Genomic DNA, 21,871 nt, shown 5'->3' with positions numbered 1-21,871 from the left:
GAATAGTTTGTTTGAAGCTCTTTGATGCTGCCTGAAAGTAAGGAATCTTACTACAACTACAAAAAATGCATATGCAAAAACCAGACAAAAAAAAAAAAATTTAAATAGGAGTTGCTTTGCTTTTATTTAGCACCAAAAAAAATCTGCCAATGGGGTAAGCAAAATGTACTTGACAAGATTTTTTAACATAAGCTAAATAATTGTAAATACAACTTTTTTGTCCCTTTGGGATAAAGTTCTATCTATCTATCTATCTATCTATCTATCTATCTATCTATCTATCTATCTATCTATCTATCTATCTATCTATCTATCTATCTATCTATCTATCTATCTATCATATAGTGTCTTTCATATCTATCTATCTATCTATCTATCTATCTATCTATCTATCTATCTATCTATCTATCTATCTATCTATCTATCTATCTATCTATCTATCTATCTATCTATCTATCTATCTTGAAGAAACATGTTAAACACAAACCATTTTTATCATGAAAATTATTAGGATCTTAACAAATATATTTTGCTTGGAAATCTTCTTCTTCTTTCGGATGCTCCCATTAGGGGTTGCCACAGCGGATCATCTTCTTCTGTATCTTCCTGTCCTCTGCATCTTGTTCTGTTACATCCATCACCTGCATGTCCTCTCTCACCACATCCATACACCTTCTCTTAGGCCTTCCTCTTTTCCTCTTCCCTGGCTGCTCTATCCTTAACATCCTTCTCCCAATATACCCAGCATCTCTCCTCTGCACATGTCCAAACCAACGCAATCTCGCCTCTCTGACTTTGTCTTCCAACCGTCCAACTTGAGCTGACCCTCTAATGTCCTCATTTCTAATCCTGTCCATCATCGTCACATTCAGTGCAAATCTTAGCATCTTTAACTCTGCTACCTCCAGCTCTGTCTCCTGCTTTCTGGTCAGTGCCACCGTCTCCAACCCATATAATATAGCTGGTCTCACTACTATCTATCTATCTATCTATCTATCTAAAGAATTATTGATTTGTCTTTCCGAAGTTGATTTTTTGATTAAAATACCTGGCTTTGTTGTAAGATGGGGTGAACTTTTTGGTCATTGAAATTCATCCTGACTCTCATTTACTATTTTTATTTCCTCTGACATAACACACAGTGACTAACAGTGCTGACTCAAAACTCCAGAAATCCGTGGTTTAAACTTCATTGTGTGAAATTTGCCAATTCTGTTTCTACTCACATGCGTTATCTTCAGCTATCATGGTTGGTCTCCAAGATCCCAAAGACTTGCGGATGATGTTGTAATTGTCTACAAATTGACGTGACTAAGTGTAGGGTAAGCACAGCATACTCTCCAGCCCATTGCTACGCTAAACTTACATTCAGTGTGACAGATTATAGGTGAAGACTCATCCTAGAGCACCAGAATGGACAATAACTAATATTAAATAGCAGGGTGACATTTGCTGCATCTTTCTGTCTTGGATGTCATCTGATTGGACTCTGAAAGGCCCCGCCCTCCTTTTCCAATATAAGGTTGGGACAATCAAATCGACTTGTCGACTTGATTAACTGAGAGAAGTAAAGGACTGACTCTGTGACCAAACTTTACCAAACAGAAGCAACTGCATACTTGAAGCCATCTACTGTAAGTGAAGGATGAGCCCCACATTTGCCAATAGTATTCCTCAATAGTTATAAAAAAAGGTCTTAATGATAGTCAATACAACATGTTTGGAAATGCAAATACTGTTTGGTTTCTGTTTCACAGAGTCCTCTTATTAAGTCAGTGCATATACTGCAAGTATAAATACTAACCAGTGAATGTTTTTAATGAGGGCAATGACAATGCAAGACACTTTATAAATTAAAAAGAGATGTCACTCCTGCATCACTTTTACCTATGCTGGCATTACTCACCATGAAAGATGCTAAAGAAACAGGAGGCCAGATATATTGATATCTGTTTCCTTAACACTGCAACATAAGAAATGTTGAAAGGTATTAAATTAAAAGTAATGGCCATTCAGGCAGAGAGCCTGCCTACTTCAGAACTAGTGTGTGCTTTTAAATACTGCAGGGCAAACAATTCCAGGAAAAACAGGCTATGTGAGTCAAAGCTTTTATTATAGCATAATATCAAAGATCAATGGTAGATCCCAAGAGGAAAGGTTAAGAAAAAAGGGAAACAAGTTACTCTGATGAGTGACAGTAATTAGCAAACACAGCGGACAACATGAAAATACACTGCTGGACATAGCAGGGGTGGTGCCTGAGGACAAAGGGCAAAGAAAACCGATCAGCACAAGGATCATGATGGATTTGCACCACTGAGCACTGAGGTCTGCCCACTGTTTACTGGTTCAAAGAGGAATTTCTGAGACGGAACACACCAGACGCTTTGGGAGAAATTTCTCTTCATCCTAATAATGACAACAGTACTTCTTCTTTGACTCTCCAAAATAACCAGCAGAAAGACCAAGTAATTCATAAGGTCTGCTCAGCAAACACCATGCCTGCAATCATTCTGCCATTGGTCTGATTACCAGCAAAACGAAAGAGATGATTATTGACAGCCAGAGGAAGAAAGGTCAGCACCCACCATCATACATTGGAGAGACTGAGGTGGAGAGAGTGGCCACATTTACATTTCTTAGCATTAACATCTCTAAGGATCTCACTTGGACCTACCACATCACAGACCAGGCGTTTGTATTTTCTGAGAAGGCTGAGGACGTTTGGCATGCCAAGCATCATCCTCAGCAACTTCTACTGATGTACAATTGAGAGTATCCTCACCCACTCCATCACAGTCTGGTTTAGGAACACTACAGCACGGCAGGGGGTAAAATCTGCACACAATATCATTGGAACAGCACTCCCTGCGCTAGAGGACATCCATAACATCAGAGTTCTCAAGATGGCCCATAACATTATTGAAACAACCCACCCACAACATGAACTGTTCATACTGCTACTACTATAAGAGCATGGCAGCTAGAAGATGAAGGCTAAAAGACTGTTTTCTCCCTTATGCCATCAGGCTTGTAAACAGAAGCCATCATCTGATAGCACATGGAAGGATGGAAGACCATCTTTGAGACCATACACCTGCAGAGCTTATATCGAGTCATTTATTTATTTGCACGTGCACCCTTACTTCTGCTTGTTTTTGCCTTTCTTTTTCACCTGAGAGTTTTTAGTTTATTGTTGTGTACTCTCATCTGTTGTTGTATAATTCTCATCTATTGCTGGAGGACTCGCAGAATGAGATTTTCATTGTAGTGAGTACATATGACAATAAAGTTGAAGTTTGGTCTTATAATGTCAAAGCCCTAATGGAATTAGACACGGTAAGGGAAAAAGGGCGACTATAAAAATACTGTAATGGGCATGGGAACGGAATGGACAGACAGGGAGAGACAGCGAGAGAGAGAGAGACCCCATGCAGGACATGCAAGTTTGAGCCCTCAAATTGCTAAACCCTAGAGTGCCTATGCAAACTTCGCCACCATTAGGGGTCACGGAGGACACCACCCGAAACAACAAATATGTTGCTGAAAACTGACGCAAGTGTCACTTCAGTTCACGTTGTCACCTCTGTAATGCACACTAAGGAGAATTGCCGGGCAATTTTTTAGTTGCACCTACTGTTAGCGATCTCACTTTTCCTACATATGAATCACATTGGATGACAGGACCCTCGCAGCGCTCCTTTTTTAAATAATCGTCAACGCAGCGTGCCAAGCCCCCTGGACAGCACTTCCTAGAAAGACAGGATGCTTCTAGGAATTTCACTGTTAATCAGGAGGGTGACTAACAATTCAGGTACTGCAAGACGCATCTGCATCGTTGCCCAGGTAGCTCTTTTGTCTGACGCTTATGCAAGACACTCCTGTACCATTGCCCAAGAGACACATGGCACCAACGTTGTTGTCACTTTTAAAACCCGACTAAACTTTGTGTCTTATGCGAGACGCATTTATACCATTGCCCAAGTGACGTTTGGGTCTAGCGCTAAGTTAATAAGATTTTGCGAGCCTATTACTGTCAATACAACTTAAAATCTAGACTTTAAGGCCTTTCAAAAGTTCCAACAAGCAATGAGGTTGTAATGGGAGGGGGCACAAAATAAAACCAATCCAAAAAAAATCCCACAACACTCAAAGACAGCACAAAATGTTGCATTTATATTATTGTCCGTACAATATAATATACAGGCTTGATGGAGTTTCAAGAATTTCACTGGGAAGTCGTAAACACCACAAAAACCAGCGTTACTTCACAACATGAAATTTATCCTGCAGTACCCTGCAGGTACTTGACCCCACAAGACTGATAAGTCACATTGACCACCCAGACATGTTCAAGTAGCTATGTGATAAATGTGGGGAGACCGCACAGCCCATTCCTTGTTTGGTACACTCATAAAGTGTTTTCTCAAAAGAGGTGCTTTATAACACAAAGATTGTTTGTTTGTTTAAACTGTGTGATCGGCCTACAGGAATGAGAAAAAAACTCTCTAGGTGATCTTTACCAACTCTCACCAGATAACCCAAAAGCAGACATCGAAAGGTCCTCCCTATAGGTTTACTAGCTGAAGTGTTACCTGAGATGTTTGTATAATGGGTTAAGGGAAGAAAGCAAGCACTTATATGATTTTTAAACGTTGATCCTTTAGACATAGCTAGCTGAAATGCAAGTGTCCCATCTGTCACCTACACTACCGCTCCATTAATTTGTTGGCTCTCTTAAGTCAAGATGAATTTGTTCTTCTGGCGAATTACTGGATTCCATAATTGCAGTAACTCCTTGTTGGGTTGAAACCATGAACGCTTCTTTTTAGCATTTCCTGGTTTAATGTGGTTTCCTGAATAGAAGTTTAATCCATTATTAATAAACAAGGTGACTTGTTGAACAATTGAATCAATGATACGGCATGTAAGCTGGGGAGAATGAGCCATTTTTGTGTTGTTCTCTCTATTGGACCTCTCTATTCATTATGAAACTTTTGAAACTCCATAAACTCTGTATATTACGTTGGATTAACTATAATATACATGCAAAATTTCATGTGCAGAAGTAACGCTGGTTTTTATGGTGTTTATGACTTCCCAGTGAAATTCTTGAAACTCCATCAAGCCTGTATTTTATATTGTATGGACAATAATATAAATGCAACATTTTGTGCTGTCTTTGAGTGTTGTGAGATTTTTCTTGGATTGGTTTTATTTTGTGTCCCCTCCCATTGCAACCTCATTGCTTGTTGGAACTTTTGAAAGGCCTTAAGGTCTAGATTTTAAGTTGTATTGACAGTAATAGGCTCGCAACATCTCATTAGCTTAGCGCTAGACCCAAACGTCACTTGGGCAATGGTATAGATGCGTCTCTCATAAGACGCAAGGTTCAGTCGGGCTGTAAAAGTGCCAACAACGTTGGTGCCATGTGTCTCTCGGGCAACGGTACAGGAGAGCCTTGCATAAGTGTCAGACCCAAGAGCTACCTGGGCAACGATACAGATGTGTCTTTTCCACACTTCGCTTCATAATGATATCTACAAAATGCCTCTCAGAAGTGATGACAAGGTGAATCTCTCTTCAGGCAGTGAAACTGAAACAGTCAGTGGAACCGAAAGTGCTTCTGGTGAATCTGAAAGAGACGTTCACGTCACTCGCACATGTGCAGTGTGCTGTTCATACTATTACTATTATTATTATTATTATTATACTTTCTACACTGCATGTTTTGTAGTAGAAGGATGAGATTTTGAAGGTAGCTGAGTAAATCTGTTCTGTTTGTTGTTTCCACCTCAACTTTCATTGGAAATATGTATTGTCATGTCTGTGACAATCGTCTCTATTCTGGTGAGTCTTGAAAAACTATTCAGTCATAGTAAAACTGCATACTCATGCCACAGAATTTTATTTCCACTAACTTGATTTTGAGTTGCAGACCCGTTCACACTTGAAACTTTAAATTAAAAGACAGACATCAGGGTCAAGTAGAAGGCTGGCAATATCCTTACTTCTATATCCTATACTGTAGGCATCATCATCTTAGATTATTTGAAACATCAATCAGTTGGACTGCATTCATCACTGTACAATGCAATACAGCTTCTTTTGTGTCTAGAGCTCTTCACTAAGTGCATGCACAGAGCACTGTGAACAATTTTCAGTCAGAATTCAAGTAGGGTGTGGGTTACAGCTGGTACCCTTACCTGGCCCAGATGACCTCAAGATGGAAGGACGGAGAGAGATAGCATCTACAGGGCATTGTCTCCCCCAGACTTCTGGATGGCAGCCCCCTTGGGCTGTGGCAGAGCCACAGTTTCACACAGGGCATCATGGGAACTGAAGTTCTCGTGGGTGCTGCCAGGGGGTGACGCGGGGATGGGGGAGCCCTACTTCGAGGACAGTATTAAAGAAGCTGCCTACCACTGCTTGGGGAGTCAGAGTCAGGAGGAAGGAGTATGAAGCAGACTGGGAGGAGCAGAGGTGTTAGTGGCAGAGAGAGATTGAAAGAGAAGATTGTATGGTGGTTGCAGCGTAGGAAACGCTTATTGGAAAAGTTTCCTGCAATAAAAACCCTGTGCTTGCTACACTTGTGTCCAGAGCCAGTCAGTGTCGGGTGTTTGGGTAGCTGAAGTGCCCCCTGGTGCCCACAAGAGATTATGGTAATTACTAAATACAGAACTGACACACATATAAACACAGATCTGTTAAAACACACTGAGAAAAAGGTAGAAACTGATTTAACATAAATGGCAAACTACAGTTCCTTTTCATGAATTAACTGCCGAACTATGGCCAGTTAACAATGCAGAGGATTAAAACTATAAAAGAAAAAGTCAAAAACAAAGTCACAGTTCTGGAGACCTTGGCCAATTGGGCTTGTACCCGCTACCCCGTTCCTGGGTTTTCCATAGTGGAGTCTGTGCTGGCTGTCTAATCTAATGAGAGATTCTTTCCATTTGATGATTCCAATGCTCGATTATCTGAGATGACTTTTCCATAGAGCGGAGAGCAGCCCTGCAAAAGAACAGTGGAACCAAGTGGTACATCCAGATACCGAGAAGAGAAGCACTTCAAAGTCACCAACATCCTCCAGACAGAGGAGCAGCTTCAGCGACAGACTGCTGTCACTGTCCTGCTCCACTGAGAGACTGAGGAGATCGTTCCTCCTCCAAACTATGCGACTCTTCAATTCCACCCGGGGGGGTAAACGTTAACATTATTCAAAGTTATTGTCTGTTTTTACCTACATTTTTATTACTCTTTAATATTGTTTTTTTGTATCTATCTATCTATCTATCTATCTATCTATCTATCTATCTATCTATCTATCTATCTATCTATCTATCTATCTATCTATCTATCTATCTATCTATCTATCTATCTATCTATCTAATCTTAGAGCCATATTTAGAAAAACCCATGGGTAGTATAGTTTGGGTGTCATTATTAAACACATTTTTGAACATGCTGGGAAGTGAACTGATCAGCACAAGTGTGTTTAAGTATCTGGTTTCAAAATATGTTCTGTTCCTGATTCATCCTGAATATGTCCACTAGGCCTGCTGCACTACTCAGAATATAATGGTGTAGCTCAAGCAGATCAGATCTGAAAAGATTGACTAATGGTTGACAAGACACATTTGTGATATACAGTATACTGTATATCGAATGTGCACGTGAAGGTTTTGCACAACTCGTACCGCCACATGAAATGCCGCTCCACGTCTTCAGGGATATTGTTTTTTTTCTGCAAACCACTGCAAACTTCAACTCTCTTTAATTCAGAAATCCCAGAAAGCTTTCTTGATGGAATGTTCTGGAAAGTCAGGCGAACTGAGCGACAGGAGGAGCCTACAATTATTCTCTGCCAAAGATGGAAAGGTCCCCAATTACATGCAATGTGACATCCTGTTTAACACTCAAGCACCCAAACTTCCATAAATTGCTCTTCTGGAGCACACAGAAGCATGTCTTTTTTTTTCTGTAGCGTAAGAGAGAACAGTGCCCGGCCAGAAAAGTATCATAAAGCTTCTCAGATTTTCTTTGTTTAAATTTTGCAGTTACACTAAATTGCCAAGAATTCATATTTCTTCACATGAAGTAAGCACATGAGGCTTCTCTTTTCGAAAGACAAAAGCAGCCATGTTAACACATCATATAATGAATCACTGCAGATGTCATGATGAACTGTAAGAACATATCCCAGCAAACTGTTGTAGACTCAAGGTCTAGATACGGTAGGCTGGCAGCCCACCACTGGGTGCCCGCTCTCACACTCACCTGTACTAGGCCAAATTCAGGCTAGACAATTAGCTCCACATGTGTGTGTTTTTAACAAAAAGCCGAGACCAAGTGAGGCATGACCAAGGTACAAAATACTTAGGGCCAGAGACCACCTAAACAACTCTTGAAAACCCTAAAAGCGGGAGGTCCGTGAAAATAAATTTTAAAACCATGTTATAAATCAGGGGTAGCACGGTGGCACAGTGGATAGCGCTGCTGCCTCGCAGTTAGAATACCTGGGACCTCCCTGCGTGGAGTTTGCATGTTCTCCCCGTGTCTACGTGGGTTTCCTCCTGGTGCTCCAGTTTCCTCCCACGGTCCAAAGACATGCAGGTTAGGTGCAATGGCGATCCTAAATTGTCCCTAGTGTGTGCTTGGTGTGTGGGTGTGTGTGTGTGCCCTGCGGTGGGCTGGCACCCTGCCTGGGGTTTGTTTCCTGCCTTGTGCCCTGTGTTGGCTGGGATTGGCTCCAGCAGACCCCCATGACCCTGTGGTTGGGATATAGCGGGTTGGATAATGGATGGATGGATGGATGTTATAAATCACCAGACTTGGGGTAGTTACTCAAAGAAAGTAATCCTTACAAGTGTCTAAATTCAGTATTTCTCTCAAATTGTATCAAGATGACTGTAGTCTTTACCAAAGTAATCACGTTACTAATTACTTTTATAGATAGATAGATAGATAGATAGATAGATAGATAGATAGATAGATAGATAGATAGATAGATAGATAGATAGATAGATAGATAGATAGATAGATAGATAGATAGATAGATAGATAGATACTTTATTAATCCCAAGGGGAAATTCACATACTCCAGCAGCAGCATACTGATACAAAAAAAAAAAAACAATATTAAATTAAAGAGTAATAAAAATGCAGGTAAAAACAGACAATAACTTTGTATAATGTTAATGTTTAACTGATCCCCCCCCCCCCCCCCCCCCCCCGGTGGAATTGAAGAGTTGCGTAGTGTGGAGGAGGAACGACCTCCTCAGTCTGTCAGTGGAGCAGGACAGTGACAGCAGTCTGTTGCTGAAGCTGCTCCTCTGTCTGGAGATGACACTATTTAGTTGATGCAGTGGATTCTCCATAATTGATAGGAGCCTGCTGAGCGCCCGTCGCTCTGCCACGGATGTCAAACTGTTCAGCTCCATGCCAACAATAGAGCCTGCCTTCCTCACCAGTTTGTCCAGGCGTGAGGTGTCCTTCTTCTTAATACTAATAATAAGAGTAATGTTACTCTCTACAGCCACACAAATCTATATCTATATATAAAATCCAACATCTGTCTGTATGTCTGTCTGCTTGTCAGAAGAGAAGTACTTCATGGATTTAGATCGGGTTTTTTTCTAGAATTTGCTTGAACATTCCGGTTGATTTTGCGACTTCTCTCATTGTGGTAAGTATCATAGTTCGCTAGCGGCAGTGATTTATTCCCATTAATCCAAGCGAGACGCAGCAGGGGCCCTCATCACTCATGCACCAGCCTCCGTTCGAGTTGCTCTATGTCTCGCCTTGCCTCCACTTAGCTAGCGATACCTGTTTGTTCAGCAGACATGATCATCTACAGATTGTTAAGGAGTAACATTTGACATTTTTGAGAAGAGAGGTCAGAGCTACATGTGTTTTAGAGGGTATCGTCTGATTGTCACAGATATCACAGCCACATGCTTTTCTCCCCATGCGGGGGACGCTCTCAGAGCTGAACACGATCAGATACAGTGCCAACGCTTGACGTTGGAGCGCACCAATTAGACTATAATGTTAACACACTTTATTTATTAATTTAGACATGTAGTCAGAAGGTGGATGTCATGCAGCCTCATCTGGGCATCTACTGGTGTTGTTAGGCAGATTTGGTAATTCAGGTGTTTTGAGTATGTAAACCTCCTGTGGCTCTTCATTATCAGCTCTCTTACTGGCAGTCCTTTTGACGGTGTGTGACACACCATTTACTTCAAATGCACATTTTGCTGTTCGCGTTTTCATTTGGTACTGTGTCTCTTCGGAGAATCCTTAGGAACTGCTGGTTTGACTTTGTCTCGAATGAGTGGTTGCTCACGAAGTCCCGAATGAAGCACATTACCTGCATTGTTATGGCATTACGGCTATATGGCACAATTCCCCGAGGGTAATTCAGCTTGTAAGATCCTCATTGCTGAGGACCCGAGTGGCAGGACCAGGCCAAGGGGATGCTCATGTAACACCTGGCTGTGGCAGATAGATAGATAGATCATCAGATAGATCATTTCTGGAGGGTGGGACTGGACTGCGTGTTTGCCTGGGGAGTTGCCAACCAGGATCCTGAGCTATATTGCCCTGTGGTGGGTGTGGCAATGTGCTGTACCAGTGCATGCCCCCCCAACCTGACCTGACCTTTTCATAAGCATAACTGCTAGTTCTTTCAAGCTTACATCAACTCCTACACTGTCGTCATATCAGTGAACAACAGAGAGCACACAGAGCACCTGCGAGAACGCATCTTTCACTTTTATCACAGGTCCATTAATGGTGTTGAATGCCAATGTATAATCTGATGTTACAGAAAAGGTTTTTTGCTTGGATAAGGTTATGTTTATTTTTAAAACGTGCAATGTGCTCTCTGCACAGGAGACACACATTTATATGTCCAATGGGATTTTTTTGGAGACTTTTCAACTATATGCAGTTTGTCATAATCAGCAGCTTTGCTGTCTGTCAGACCAGGTTAACGAGAGCACCGCGGCTCTTTGCAGTTCAAAATCACTTCCTCTGCTTCATGAGGCGTTGGATTGGCTTAGAAATGTGATAATCTGCGAGCCGTCTAATTGTTTCTACCCGGTTTTAAGCAAAATTCACTCGTGGTAGTCTCCAGACGTATATATATTATATGTCAGGCTTCAGCAAGGCTACCTTACTTTTATGCAGATTTTCCATTTTCGCCAGAACATTAAAGAAATGTGCTGAAAAAATTGGAATGGTTATCAGAATCAGAAAACCTTATTAATTGGTTAAAATTATTAAAACCTTATTAATTAAGTGGTGAGCGCCCTCTTCTACGCGGTGGTGTGCTGGGGAGGCAGCATAAAGAAGAAGGACGCCTCACGCCTGGACAAACTGGTGAGGAAGGCAGGCTCTATTGTAGGCACAGAGCTGGACAGTTTGACATCTGTGGCGGAGTGATGGGCGCTGAGCAGGCTCCTGTCAATTATGGAGAATCCACTGCATCCACTAAACAGGATCATCTCCAGACAGAGGAGCAGCTTCAGCGACAGACTGCTGTCACTATCCTGCTCCACTGACAGACTGAGGAGATCGTTCCTCCCCCACACTATGCGACTCTTCAATTCCACCCGGGAGGTGGTGGGGAAACGTTAACATTATACAAAGTTATTGTTATACCTGCATTTCTATCACTCTTTAATGTAATATTGTTTTTTATCAGTATGCTGCTGCTGGAGTATGTGAATTTCCCCTTGGGATTAATAAAGTATCTATCTATCTATCTATCTATCTATCTATCTATCTATCTATCTATCTATCTATCTATCTATCTATCTATCTATCTATCTATCTATCTATCTATCTATCTATCTATCTATCTATCTATCTATCTATCTATCTATCTATCTATCTATCTATCTATCTATCTAATCGCAAGGGAAATTACTCTACATACTACTGTACATTTCACCACAGCTTTTTCACTTGATTGGATATCAAAGACTTTTCTGCCTTTGTGAATGTAATTCCTAATTCTAACGTCACCATCACACATTTATAAATTTCCCAGATACACAGCACAGCTTGCTTCGCTCCATCTTCCTTAAACAAGAAATGGCCTCTCAACATTAAACATGTTCAGTTTGTCTTCCATGCTCTTTAACTAACCAGAGCTGCAGTGCTGGTTAGTGACCTGGTGACAAACTGGTTCACAGCATACACCTGCCTTTATCTGCAAGATGAAACAGCCATTTTGGTGCTGCACACCCAGCATCTATGTGCGTGTGTCTGATAAAAAGTGGCTGCTCCATGTGATGCTCTTCAGAAATACAAAGTGATGTGGCTTTTCCTTACAGGTTGCATGTCTGTGTCTGATGTCTACTTAGGATTTGCATATTCTATAAGTAATATCCTACATGGCTATTGTAATTTATTGTATTTTTCATAGCCCCAAAGTAAGATCTCAGTGGTCTGAAAACACTGGAGCACTAATCTGACCTTCTGATTCCCAAGGAGTATTTCACACACTGGACACCACTAGTTTGCTGGGAATCCTTACTCTCATGCTGTATTCTCAAATACCAGGTGAATTTGAATTGCTCATCATTGAACTATACAAATCTTTGAAGGAACCATGACTGTAAACTGTTTTTTAATGCCATACCACTCCAGGAGACTAGGTCTGAACCTTTGACCTGTGTAGTTTGTTCTTTATTCCCACGTCTGTATGGGTTTTCCTCAATGACACATTTGAAGCGAATTAGTGACTTCAGATGGGCCTAGTATAAGTGAACGTGGTTGTGTATGTGAGGTTCCTGCCTTTGTGACCATGAGATTGGTTTATGCATGATGAAGAAGTGGACAGAAGGATGAACATGTCTCTGGATCCAAGGCAGCAGCCGACTCTGGGTGGCGCACCACTCCATTATCAGGTACACACATGCACACGCCCATACCATGCCAATTTGGAGTCACCAGGGGATGTAGCATATAGTATGTCATTCTTTCAAGTCAATTTACAATAGCATGTTCACCAGAAAAAAAAATCAAATGGGCAAACTCAATGAAGAAAATGGCTTAGCTTGACTTCAAATTGAAGTCCATCGATCCTAGAAGTGCCATTGGCGCAAACCAGTACAAGCCCCACAAACACAGACACTCTAAGTACAGTACAGTCCCCTCAGAACACATATGGGCTATGCTGCTGTCCAGTTCGTGACTCCAAATGGGCCCTCTGCTTTCTCTTACGGTACCAAAGAAATACATTCGGTTTGCTGGGTTTGATGAAAATGATTTTCCGCTTGTGTGCAGAGTGAGAGACTTGCAATTAGAAAGGCATTGACTAAGCAACGTTTGCTCTCCCGTTTCTATATTTGTTCAAGGTCAGGCTCTCCTTACTGTCTCTGTGATACGGCTTGAAGAAATTAGTCAGGAGGCCTGGAGCACAGATTGGCGGAGGAGGATGTCAACTTTGAAGCCCTTCACACTGTAGAGCCTTGCAGGACTGGCTTGATCACGTTCTGCATGACTGCAAGTACCACAAGTGATGTCAGAGTATTATCTTCTGAGGACAGGATGTAAGGAGATGTGAACCTGAATGTTTTCATCTTCCATGGACTGCATGCAGCCGCTTCACCAGCGGGAAATGCCATCAGGTTTTCTCCACCCTGAGGGTGGCCTTGACAAAACTTGGCCTATCTACGAAAGAGAGATCTCAGAGCAGGGACAGGCATATACTCCTGCTTGGAAAACGTGGTAGCTCTTAGTATACTTACAGTGGCTAAGGTCAGGCAACTGTGGCCTAGTAGTTAAGGAATTAGGATGTAAATGGCAAGGCTACAGTTTGGGGCCCACCAATGAATTAGTACAAGACTCCCACTCACCTGGTTATCCAGCTAGAGAAATATAAAATGATTGTACGTTACTTTTAAATCACGTTCATATGCTGTTCACTATGGAAGGTCATTATTTAAATTGAAGGCTGATGTTTTTATATGCTAGGATGAACAGCAGTATGGTGCTTAGCATTGCTGCCTTGCCAGTACACAGGTGAGGTTTGTATGTTTTCTTTGTGACTGGATGGAGTTTCTCTCCAGGTTCTCCAACTTTCCCCCCAGAGACATGCAGGCTAGGCGAACTGGGAACTCTTAACAGGCCCAATGTGAAGGAGGGTGGATATGTGTGTGGACTGGAGTCACAGCCAGGGCTACTTCCTAACTTTTATCCAATGCTACAAGTATGAGTGCCAGTTCCCCATGACCTAGAAGATGTATAAAATGGGTTTCTAAATGGAAGAATGGATAGACATTATAATTATCTATTTAAAAAAAATTACAACATTTTTATAAAAAAGAATTGTTACGTTCCCAAGGGACAAATGACGAAAGGAATTTGAGTGTGCAAGGAACCCCATAATGGGGTATAAATGGCCACAGACAACCAAGGATAAGGAGGCAAGAACAACAGAGTGACACTGAGTCAAGATGACAGGGAAAAGTTATGGACGTGAGAAGCAGGCAATATTTCCTCCTTGCTGGACAGAAAGTCCTTTCTACAGCAGGCATGTCCCTTTACACTTGTTTTGTTGCTTTTGTTGAATTGGTATTAAGGATTTTGGGTTGTGCCAGGCAGTGACAGGATTTGGTCTACAAAAAGAATATTTGCTGTAAGGTGTATAGTGCATGGTAGTCACATGGATGCACGTTACTTCTGGGCACTGTGTTGACCCCAACATCCTCTTTAACTACTTGTAGGAAGAATTTCAGCTTAGCAAAAAAATAAAGTGCACAGCTTGTTGATGCAACAGACCCTACTAAAATAGGTTGGCCTGGGCCTGTACCTAGGGCCGTCTGAACAGCATCAGAGGCAAAGTAGAGCGCTGGATCCCCCTGTTCTCAAAACAGAAACATATATAGGCATCAGAAGCATTGTGGGCCCCTATGTTCCTGGGGCCCCCAGCCAGTGCCCACTGTGCCCATATGTTAAGACGACCCTGTGCTGTAACAACACCCAGAGGTTTAGACAAATCCAGTTTAATCTAATGATGGGAGGGATACGGATCTTCCCACAATATAATAATGTTGTTAAGGTGATCCAACAGGTTGTACAGTCATGGGCCAAAGTTTTCAGCTATGACATCTTCTGAGAAATGCAGTCTGACTCAGTTTAAATGTATTATGTACAAATCAAACTGGCTAGCAGGGAGGGTCAACTAAAGAAGTGAAAACAGCATAATACCGATAAAATACTGGGTCCAGCTGGGCCTCCATAAGAAGATGACTGGTGAGAAAGCTTATCAATCTTCCCACCTTCAACTTGTAACAGTCATCGACTGAGTTCACTTTCACTCTATTGCAGGAATGTTGCAGCCACCTCATCAGGCATATACAGTACTATACAAAGCAATGGAAATGAGTTAAGTTCAACATTGTTCTGTAACCCATCACTACTGCATATTCTTCTATACGGCCACTTTAGAGTTTTATATAGATTATATTATACTAGTCTTCACGTGTCATCCATTAGTGAGTAGGAGAATTTAATGGCCTCTTTGACCTACTTTCATCTGGCTACTGACTGTCAGCTACTCGCTCACTGTGGCCTTTTATCTGTTGTAATATGACCTTTAGCCTTCCTGCTATCATCTTAGTGACTCTTCATCTTTAGGGCTAGTCTGAGCAGGTGCGCCAGCATCCTAGCACTAGCATAGCAGAACAAAAACTGACAAAAACACAACAGCAGTGCCATCAACATGTTAAACAAACTCAGAAGTAAGCAAGAAGAACACGGGTTAAGAGTTACTGGCTTTGGCATCACTCAAGAAAGAATCTAGGAATCGTAGAAACAGTCAGAGACCAAAGATGGAGACATATGCAGTTTGGAAGGATCGGACTCTGTTGTGGCGACCCCTAACGGGTGCAGCCGAAAGAAGAAGAAGAAGAAGGAGGACTTATGAAGGTGGAAGGTGAAGGAATGGTGTAGGAGCTTGCATCTCATTCATGCAAAGGTGAGAACACTAACATGCCCTTACACAATTAGCTAGTATCAGGATCCACTAAGCAGTTTGATGCCAACCTCAACTAAAACATTTTTAAATAGTATAAAAAATGTATTGAAGTATACTCAGATATAAGGAATACAACAAAATACAGGGACAACTGCAACTGTCATTTGAAATATGTAGGCTCAGGAGATAGATAGATAGATAGATAGATAGATAGATAGATAGATAGATAGATAGATAGATAGATAGATAGATAGATAGATAGATAGATAGATAGATAGATAGATAGATAGATAGATATCAAAGACTATATGAGTAAATAGATATGAAAGGCACTATATAATTCATAGATGGTAAAGGCACTATATGATAGATAGATAGATAGATAGATAGATAGATAGATAGATAGATAGATAGATAGATAGATAGATAGATATCAAAGACTATATGAGTAAATAGATTTTAAAGGCACTATATAATTCATAGATGGTAAAGGCACTATATGATAGATAGATAGATAGATAGATAGATAGATAGATAGATAGATAGATAGATAGATAGATAGATAGATAGATAGATAGATAGATAGATAGATAGATAGATGGCCTTTACAGAAGCTCAATAAATATAGAAATACAGGGCTATTCAAAATGAAACAGCAGATTTCAAAAATTTATTTCAAACAAACTGTATAAGACAGAAACACATTCCGCACATCAGAGGATTGAGGAAAGTTAAAAGTTTAAAAGCCCGTCAAAAAGTTCCAGTGAATGCCACCAAGCGCTGTTTCTCGTTTATAGTAAAATGGCAATAATACCACAAGAGATATCATTTGCGTGCTGCAATTTGCAAAGTGTGAGTCCACTGTTCAAGTGCCACGTGAATTCCGCTGACAGTTCAACAAACAGCTGCCTCGTCAAAAGCAAATTTATGAGTGGCATAAAAAATTCATAGAAGAAGGTTGCATATGCAAATGTAAAAGCACTGGTCGTTCACGCACGTCAGATGAAAATGTCAAACGTATCCGAGGTGTGTTCGAATTCAGTAACTAGGGACCAGTTGACACATGTGTGGCAAGAAATGGTCTACCGTTTTGATGTTTGTCACACTACACAAGGTGCTCATGTTGAGTGCATGCAACCTCAAGGACCGTAGGACCAAACTTTGAACTTTCCTCTATCCAGTGATGTGCGAAATGTGTTTCTGTCTTATACATCCATCCATCCATCCATTTTCCAACCCGCTATATCCTAACTACAGGGTCACGGGGGTCTGCTGGAGCCAATCCCAGCCAACACAGGGAGCAAGGCAAGAAACAAACCCCAGGCACGGCGCCAGCCCACCGCAGGGCCTGTCTTATGCAGTTTGTTTGAAATATATTTTATATAATTGCCCTGTATTTTTACAAACAACAACAACAACAACATTTCTTCCAATTCAAAAGAAATATAAGAAAAAGAAACTACTGACTTTGCTAAAAAAAATAAGAGATCAGACAGAGTGAGGCATTATAAAGGCATATTGCCAGAGATATAGAAGAGGATATTAGATGGATGGATATTTCATAATTTAACAAAAATATTCACATGTATCCCCCACAACCTCAAAATGGTTTTTAGGGGGTTTGATATTGAATGAATGCAGTGTATGGAGTTTGAAGTATTTATGAAATTAGTGCAAAATATACTGCACATTTGTTCAATATTGTTGTGGAACAGGCCCATATTGCATTTATTTTTCTTCAGCCTTGACCTAAAGTTAGGTTGTGCTGCTGTCCTTCCTTTTAAGCTTTTTGGTAGACATGGTGACAGTCCCATTCATCTGAGGATTTCAAGAGCATAATCTCCTCATCCATTTAGCTGACATTTCCACTTGAGGCAAGAAGCCATCAAAAGACCAATTGTGTTATGTATCTACAGTGTCTTCCACGTGACCACATGGGTACATTTATCCTTTATAGTATACTAGGCATTGTTCGGGCATGTCTCATGGAGGGGGCACAGGTATGGGTTCTAATGTATGGTCTGGGTGAATGGACATGCCGGGAACAGTTCATTCCCCCACATGACAGGTGGCAGTATTCCACAGGGCTGAACCCAATTACGACTCCTACGGGGGGGCATGGTAGTTGAAGTCTGGAAACACAGCCCTGTCGGGGTATTTGGGTACTACCAGAGGGCACTGAAAGGGGAGGGCTGCCCTGGTTTACACACAAGCCGGAAGGGCTCTGGACGACTTGGATGTGACACCAGAAGCCATTCCAGATTTAAAAGAACAGCCACAGCCTCACTTATTTGAGTCAGAGTCAGAGTCAGGCGGCAGCAAGGAGCACTCAACTGGAGGTGGACGGAGAGAGTTTGTATTTGAGTATTGTGGCTGGTACTCCTGTAAAGATGGTGTTGGAGGTGAATAAAAACCGTTTATTTGAACCAGAATTATGTTGGGGCATTATTGTATTTAGGGGCTCAGTGGTGCCCCCTTGTGGTTACAACGGGTAAGGTAAGAAGTTAAGAAAGCAAATATTTATGTGTTTTTAGACTTTTTTCATTGTTCTCTGAAAACAAGTGTTGCAGCTATCATCTAACCTTCCTTTTTAATAACAAACAATTTCTCTGCTCTAATGTAACTAGCCTTAGCATACTCATCATCATCATCATTATATTTTAATCTTAAATCTATTTCCTGTTCCCTTTCTTGAAAATGAATATTTTTTTCTGGCACAACAACTTCCTCCTATACGTATATAGCACACTTCCTCATTGCAAGGCTCTTTAATTATAAGAGAAAGTTATAGTGGGAGTACGGAAACTACTTCCCTCTTAATGTTGGGATATTTGGAAACACATTAAGGCTCTTTAAAGGCAGTATTTTTTGTTTTTGTGTATTGGTTGCACAAATAAAGAGATTCTTTCTGCTGCTAACCTAAGAATATGCCACGTAGACTTGCCTCAGTGAGTATCAAATTTTTCATTACCATCGGCTGAACTTCTTTGATGCAGTAAAGCTTTTTTAGTTTTCCTAGTTTTATGCCCCACTTGTTACCCCGGTTCTTGTAAAAACGTTTGAAAGACCTTCAAGTCCAGATTTAAAGTTAAGTCAGATGGCTGGTAGGTGCAATCATCTTGATGAGACAATGGCATAGATGTAAGAAGGTTACACTAACATCATAAAGAGTATACCACATTATCTTCAAGGATTAAAGCAATGAAGAGAAACCTGAAAGAAAAGTTGAAATAAAATAGCAGATTCAAACAGCCTGAGTAGAGTGGAATACGTTTCACGCTCTCTAGCAGCAGAGTCCAAAATTTACAGGAGTTTCCAAGCCACCACCAAATTGTAAGTCCTCTAACTGGAGCAAGGGATCCTCTGAGTGGACCTAGTCCAAGATGCTAGGAGGCATCCTCGCCCAGATGTCTTCACTCAAGCAATCTCAATTCAGAGAGGCAGTGACACCACTCCAAAGTCCTCCCAGATTGCCGATGTCCTTATCCTGCTACGGAATGTGCATTTAGCAACCCCATGGAAAAATCTAATATTTGCCTTTTGCACTTGTTATCTAATCTTTTCAGAAGTTATGAACAATTTGAGGTCATGGGTGGAAATGAATGGCTGCTAAATTGACAATTTCACTTAAATATCAGCTCCTGATTTATCTTGATCAACCAGTATTGTGCGTGAGACACACTATTGTTCCAGTCCATTGCTCACTCTCACAATCCCTATGCCCCTACTTGTCAACAATGGACCAAGACAAACACCTCCATGATGGGCAGCCCACCAATAAATAGTCACATAACTAATTCTATAGGTGAGACCTGATGGTGGGTTTAGAGAAGCTGACCTGCAGTGGTCAATCCATTCCATTTAAAGGGGACGCCATGACCTCAGGTTAGAAGGTTTCTTCCGTGGGTTTAGGAGCTCATCTCTGGAGAGACAACTTTGCTCGCTTCCAGGAAGCAACACATGACTTTAGCTTTGGAGATGGAACCAGAGGTTTATGGAGTGCTCATTTTAAAGGAAATCCACAATCTCATAATTTGAGGTGCTGACCTGGAGACAGCAGCCTTTCTAGCATTAGACCACTTCAAATATGGAGGTAAAGATCATCAACAACTCCTTCAAAGGAATGTAACTTTTAATATAATGACAATTAAAAAGTCGCAGCTGATAGACTCCAGAAGTGAATTACTATTAACTCTGAATAAAAGAAAGAAACGTGGTTTCCTCACTCACATAAACAGAGTGGTGTTCAGCCATCACTTACATTAATGGTGTCTTCAGCAATAACCAAAACCAGTTCAGTTTCTTTGAATGGTGCAGTCCATACAGGAATCTCACTGAAGAGGAAATCTGTCCTCATTCCAACCCTTTCTTGTTCTGATTTCAAAACTGTGAGTATTCTTGGTGCATTAGGTGCAAGATAGGAACCTAGCCAGGCAGAGACGCCATTCCCTTTCAGGATCCAGCTACTCCAAAGTGTGCATCTTTGGGGTGTGGTAGCACATCCACTAAACACAGCCATGGGGAGAATCGAAATTCCATACAAACAGTATGAACACAGGTCCCTGGAGGTGTAAGGGGGGAGTGCTAACCGCTGCACCACCATACCAGCCAGCAACAAAAACAGAGATGAACACCACGCCGTGCTATGTGCCAAGCAACTTTACATAATAACACAGCTCTTTGCGTGATTGGAGTCTGTAAATTTATAGAAAAACTCAGATCATATTGTAAAAATCAGGTGTTGATGTGTCATGGCATGAAAATGTTTTTCATTGCATTTTTGGAGCATGATCTCACAACTCGCAAAAAAATGTACACACCCGTCTAACAGGTACCTTTAAAGTGGTAAACAAAAGTTTGAGAAAAGCTCAAACATATTTTCATTTCTTAACATTTTTTACACTCACTCACATCCTTAAGCTCAAATGGATAGGAAACTGCCTAAGAACCGAACAGGTCAACCAAACAAAAACGACCTTCAGCCATCCATCACCTGCATAACGCTGTTCCAAATCATTGGTAAAAACCTCCAGAGAAAAAAAAAAAGTGGCAAGCAACCTGGCATGGATTTTTTTTTTATGCTTAAATGATTAAAAAAATGTGAGCACCGCAGTTTGTTCAGATCCTCCTGAATATGTGCCACACCTTGGGCCATTGTCTCTTGAAGCTCCACCAGACCCAACCCAGGCCATAATCCCTTGAACAGACTCCAGAACACAGCCACAAGATCCACTTTATGATGAAATACTAAACAACACTCTCCCAAACATGCTCACCCCGTGTGCTTGGAGCACATCATTCAGTTCATATCTCCTAAGCCCTTCTCTTGAATTGACACAAGATGCTCATCTTTCCAGGTTTCACCAGGATTTTCATTCTCCAGTCTGGTAGACGAGAATAGATTCTAGGCCTTCCAATTATGATGACTAGTAGATGGACATAGATTTGGGTGGCTGGATGGATGGATGGCAATAATAGAATCAGATGACCGTCCTGTCAGATTCACTTACATGAAAAGCTGGGTGAAGATACCTGAAGATTCCTCTAGAACCAGTGCTCAGACTGCTGTTCTTTTAAATATATCTAAACAGTCTGGATAAGAATATAAATAGTAAGCTGCTTAAGACTAGAGATGACACTAAACTAAGTGGAAGGCCGGAAAGTGTAGAATCAGCTGAATTAATACAGGCCTGGGCAGCTTTGTGGCAAAAGAAATTTAAAGTAATTGTAAGGTTAACGTTATTAGATTTGAATGCACAATTGCAGGTTTGAAACCTGAAAGAACAGCTGATAAGAAGGACCTACAGTAGGAATCATTGTGGACTCTGTCACTGTCTACATCCAGATAGAAGAGATCAGGGAGTCAAATAG

At 41.2% G+C, this 21,871-nt stretch overlaps 1 protein-coding gene across 5 annotated transcripts in view; it reads right to left on the bottom strand.

Annotated features, from left to right (window-relative positions):
- Nucleotides 1-21,871, bottom strand: part of casz1 (castor zinc finger 1) — a 601,697-nt gene that overhangs the window by 421,308 nt on the left and 158,518 nt on the right. The gene's annotated exons all lie outside the window — the stretch shown is intronic.

This window comes from Erpetoichthys calabaricus, chromosome 8 (assembly GCF_900747795.2).
Source record: "Erpetoichthys calabaricus chromosome 8, fErpCal1.3, whole genome shotgun sequence".
Lineage (NCBI taxonomy): Eukaryota > Metazoa > Chordata > Cladistia > Polypteriformes > Polypteridae > Erpetoichthys > Erpetoichthys calabaricus.
Note: the sequence above shows the minus strand (reverse complement) of the source record. Positions and strands in the feature narration are given on the sequence as shown.